Genomic DNA, 6000 nt, shown 5'->3' on the forward strand with positions numbered 1-6000 from the left:
AAAACATCGGCTGAGATTGACGAGGAAAGCTATCTATCTAAGGCACTGCAACTTCAGGTGCAGGGCCAATGGACAAGATGGGAGAACTACGTAAAGTTTGATCTTTCATGGAAGAACATCCTAGCAACTCCTCCTAATCTCTTATCTTTCTGCCTGCAATCCACTTACGATGTTCTGCCATCACCAAGTAACCTAAGGAGGTGGAAAATAAATACAGAACCATCATGTTTCCTATGTCACAAAGAAATTTGCACTTCTGCTCACATTCTTGGTGCTTGTAAAACTGCTCTTTCCCAGGGTAGATATACCTTTAGACACGATTCTGTACTTACCCATTTGGTAGAAACTTTGAAAAAGTTCATTTTTGAGCTTCCTTCTGAACCTCCTAAAAATTGTCAAAAAATAACCTTTCTGAGAGCCGGGTCAAAGGCACATACAAAATCTAAAGTGTCAGGTATACTGCACCTTACCTAAGATTGGAAGATTGTTGCTGACACACACTCGAACTATGTGTTTCCTAGCCATATTGCCATTTCTGAGCTTAAACCGGACCTTGTGTTATATTCAAATGACCTTAAGCGCGTTATTATTGTAGAACTCACTTGCCCATGTGAGGAAAACATGAATGCTTGGCACTCCACAAAAGTTGCCAAATATTCCTGTTTAATGAATGTGATTATGGTTAATGGCTGGCAAGTTGATTTCTTCGCAGTGGAAGTAGGAGCAAGAGGATATTGTGCAAGAACCACCACTGCCTGTTTAAAAAGAATGGGTTTCACCAACAAACTTGCTTATTCCACTGCAAATGATCTCGGTAAAATCAGTATGAGGTCTTCTTTTTGTATCTGGCTGGCACGTGAATCCAATGTTTGGTCAACTGACTCCTTAATGCAATTACCCAAATCCAAGCAGGCTTTGCCCATTGTGGAGACCAAGGGTGTTTCATCTTGCCGAAAGGGGCCATCTAAAAAGGTTAGCCAAAATAAAAATGACACTCAACCAATTAGTGTCTATAAAAACATCGGTTTTTTAAACAAAGGCAACACTTGTTACGCCAACGCCATTTTGCAAGTATTAAGTACCATTCCAACACTCTGGTGCCAGAGTGGGTCAGAATCGTTTCATTTATCACCTATTGCGAGGTCTATTTCGCTTAACATGGCGAAGCTGAAGCAATCATTGTCACCTGTTGACCCTTCGAATTTTCTCTGGGCCCTTGAACGTCAAATGCACTCTGATGGGAAACTGGACTTCCAATTTAATACTCAGCAAGATGTAGCAGAGATTTTGTTTGTGGTTTTGGACGCCCTTAAGGGATTTTCCCCGATTGCTGCAGATAAAATCTCAACTGAAATCTCAATGTCCGTAAGCTGTAACACCTGCCTGTGCACCTCGGTAAATGTCGAAATGCAGGACATTTTAACACTGCCAATGACATCTAAAATCCAATCTTGTGTCAGCAAATTTTTAGAACCGGAAATTCTAACTGATGGAAACAAGTGGTTTTGTCCGCAATGCTTTGCACATAGAGAGAGTACTAGAGAAACGCAAATCAGCAGGAGTAGTGAAATCTTATTCCTGCATCTTAAAAGGTTTTTAAAACATGGTGAACATCTGGTAAAAGACAACAGAGTTGTTGAATGTGTTTCTTTACGTGACTCTCTCCTGCAACTACCTCTCTTCAGTGATACGGACACAATGTTTAATCAGAACTACTCATTGTTAGCAACAATTAATCACTCCGGTACATTAACCGCAGGTCATTATTGGGCTTATGTTAAGGATCCTGCCACAAATTCTTGGTACAACTGCAATGATAGAGCGGTTTGCAAATGCTCTCCACCTATTCTCAACAACAATTCATGTTATATTCTTTGTTACGTTCGCTGTTGATCCGCTTTTTCTTTCTTTCTTATACATTTATCATTACGTTTATAAAACCTGTACTTCCAGGGTCATGGGGGAGGAAAATGTAAATCCGAGCGGTTTTATATTACCCCAGCTAGTTCATTCGAACCAGTTTGCCGTCAATACCCAGAGGGTAAAGAGTTCAGCTCACTCTTCTCTGGTAACTTAAAAGAAGCTTAGCAAGGGGGTTTGCTTTCAGCTTGTCTTTGGGTGTAACGACCCCACTTTTTACCCCAGTTCAGTAAGGTGCCCAAGTTTACTAACTTGGTCTTCAGGCTTGACAACCCTGCTGTCCTTAGTCAAAATATGTACAGGCTGGTCCTGTCATGACAACCTCCTGTGTAAGGCTGAGTGTTGGGGCCCTGTAACACATGTGGAAAGCTACAGCCAGAGTCACAAGTTCTGGCGCACAGGAGGGTTTTATATAATTCTTTTTTTATATTATATATTTTTGACATATACATTTTTTCCATTTGTGTTTGTTCTGTAACCAGTCCGTTTATGTTGTTAGATCTGTCTTGTGTCGTATTGTTTGTGATTGAAGGATTGTTTTTTCTCTTTATGATTTTCTCAGTGAATAGTTATAGGTCCAAGTTGGACAGTACTCATGCTTGTAATAAGCAAGAAAGTGTATTCAGCACCTTCTTCTGGGAGCCTAATCCCAATTTTATTTACATCCACCGTCCCTGTAGACAAGATACTTCAGTGCAGCTTGCTGTATTGTAAACCTTTTTCATTGTGACAAGGCGCCTTCATAACGACTATTAATATCTAGCCAGTCTTGTTGGGCAATTGAACCATTACGTATACGAAGAAGCCGCCGTAAAAGAGGTAACTGATCTGGCCCTTGACGCATCGTTTCAGTAAGAACAATAACATTTTCAAATGAGCGATAGATTGCATAACCAGCTAAGTTGATGGTTGAGTCATCATATTTAGGAGGTTGATGAAGATCTAAAGCACGCACTGGCCCAAGTTGGCCAAGGTCACCAAAGAAATTGACAGTTGGTATTCCTCCATAATAATTATCAAAATCACCTGTTGACTCGCATAGTCGTTGACTGCACCAGGCTACAAGAAGCTTAGACTGCATGCTACGCTCATCAACGTTCAGTTGAAATAACTTAAGTCCATTGTCTTCATGCAGACCTGTATATTTTCTCAATTTCCTCAAAGATGTATCACCTAATGGATAATCAGAGAGCTGAACACAATTTGAATCCTTATCTTTTTTTTAATTTATGTGGTGGTGGTGGTGTCATGAAATGTATAGTTCGCCCATTTGGTATAAGAACAGATGCGGCACCAGTTGGGGCCAAGTTCATAACAGCAGAATTTCGATTAAATAAACGACGAACAATTCTGGTGAGAGCGGTGATAATAAATGTTTTTCCAACACCAGCTGTGCCTTGAATTAACAAATTTAATGGCTTGGTGCCTGTTGGCAAATTTCCTTTTGCAACTAGTAGCAAATGCTGAAGATTTATTCCAATGACTGTTCTTTGTAGTTCATTAGCTTTTAGGACATTTATCACAGGTAATGTGCAATCATCACCGTGAGTAAATTCATTTCTTTCAGCTTCTACAGATACAGATTTCAACCAAGTATCAGCGTTATTAGACCATTGACAACCAAAACATTGAATTGCATAATTATTCCAATCAAAAAAAGATCCTCCATCAGGAAGAATCTGTTCTACATTTGGCTCGTCCATATCAGAAACATGATTTCTAGCGATATCTCTCATTATTGCCCTACCTATGTTCATATTTGCAAAAGTTGAATCTTGAGAACTTGCAATGGTAGATTGGGATGATTGTGATGAAGGCTGAGTGTTGTTATCATTGATTGGTCGTACATGATATTGTGTTTTTCTTTTTTTCCAGTCAAAAGATTTTTTGGCTTCTTTTAATGCATTAGTTAGTATTGGCGGACAGTTATCAGATTCAACTAAGTCAGCCAATGCGCCAGCAAACGACTCCTGTTGTCCCTTTAATTCTTCCACAGTGCGCCATGTTCCAACAGTAAATATCATGAGCATGGCTTTTGCAAAGTCCTCTGTAACAGGCCAAACAGGTTTTGTTGATAATCCTGTGAATACTGGGACATGATCCATCTTACAAGTGCAATTGCATTTCTTACTGCAATCCCATAAAGTGATTTCAGGTTCAGTCTCTCTTCGCTTATCACTTAAAAATTTGTCAAGTGTACTGCTTTTTGTCACAGTTTCATCTTCACCAGATGTATTTAAGGTCCGGAATCCACTTAGACCAATGTAACGGAAGTTTCGAGTACATCTAGTCAAATGACCACCACTATTAATAAAATCAGCAGCAGCTGCTGGCACATACACCATCCCTGTAATTTTTTAAAGCAACCTTTGAGCTAAATTTTTTACTGTGCTTCCATCAGCAGCATTTTCTATTAAATGTCGATAAATATGTACAAAATCTTCAGTTGAAGCTGCTCCTTTGCAAGCATAGCCAGCAATGTATTTTTGAAGGGCAATAAGATCCTGGTCAATAATTACTTGACTGTCACAGTTTGCAAGCCAACTAAGTAAACGCGTCTTGACATGCATTATCATGCGGCTGTGATCTATAGGTCCTTCATACCTTGGATGTTCCCCTTTTGTTATGATTGGGTGAAAGGGGTGAATTTCTTTGCCACTTGTTTTTTTGGTTTGTGGATCGACATCACCAAAGTGAAAACGGCAGTACTTTTGTGGAGCAGTATCCCTTTCGCTTTTTTTTTACGACGGTAACGCAAACAACTAGAATTACAGTTATGTAGTCCTATTCTATTTACAAGATAAATGTGCTGTTCTCTTATACCACCTTCATGGTTTGCAACATCTGAAAGTTGTTGTGTCAATGGGTTATAGCCAGGAGCTTCTGGAGTTCCTTCCGGGACTGCCCATTTATCTTTGTTTGGTACCCACGTTGTAACTCCAGTGACATCGTCTATCATTTCAGTCCCTCCAGCAGGATGTAATGAAGTAAATTGGGGAGAAAATATTCCATCTCTATCTTCATTTGTAGTTTGTAACCATTGTTGAAGGTCATGTGCAGCAGTTTGGGATGCTTGAGAGTCAGTAGCATCATCAGATAAATTATCCATTATTGTTTTAACCTTTTGTGCATGTTTAGAGGATGATATGAAAGAGTGACTATGAATTTCACCTCTGCCTTTAGCAAATTCATAGCGCCACCAATAATCATCATATTGAAATACTTCCTTGTTGACAGTGGCAAAGTAATTTATAGTCCTGGCATCAAAGTACTGTGTGACAATGTGAAGACTATGCAAGATTAATTCCCGTTTGAATTTTCCATCACTTTCTACCTGGCTACGCACAACCTGTTCATCTAAATTGTTTATTAATGCATGATACTGTATCAGCAGTTCGTGTAAGGGCTTCCAATGAAATTCTGCACAACTATTGGTATCAATATAGGCTGGCAGATCACCAAACTCCTTGCGTCTGAAAAACAACATGCCATCTACCTTCTTTTTTTGTTCTCTCCAGTAAGGGTCAGTATTTACCAAGTTTTTACCAATGCTGATAACTTTCCGTGGAACAGAATCATCATTGTTTTGCAAATTTTCTCTCAGTTCTGCAATTGTGAGATGAGCATCATTTAATTGCTGAGAAACAACAAAGCTACCCTGTTGCAATGCTTGCATCCGCAATCGCATGTTCAATAAGAAAAATTTTAAGTAAGGATGTTTGGTTACACGGTTATCTGTGCAGTGGTATATATGTTCAATGTAGTCCTCAAATTTGATTTTTTGTAACCTCGGAACAGTAAAGTCACAATGACCATTAATAAAAACAGTAGGGTATGCCATTGTAAAAAAGCCTGGAGTTTTTAATTCACGAATTGGCCTTTCTCGGGTGTATTCCAAATTTGCACTAGCAACTGTGCCTTGTTGTAGAGCTTGATTGACTGCTTCTTCTGATCCTAACATCTTTTGTAATATTGTTCTTAATTCTTTGTCAGCATCTTTAGGTTCAATGGGGCATACTAAACCTGATCGAGTGATACTTTCATCATCATCAGGAAGATCTTGTTGGAATTGATTTTCGA

Source organism: Hydractinia symbiolongicarpus, chromosome 11, assembly GCF_029227915.1.
Source record: "Hydractinia symbiolongicarpus strain clone_291-10 chromosome 11, HSymV2.1, whole genome shotgun sequence".
Lineage (NCBI taxonomy): Eukaryota > Metazoa > Cnidaria > Hydrozoa > Anthoathecata > Hydractiniidae > Hydractinia > Hydractinia symbiolongicarpus.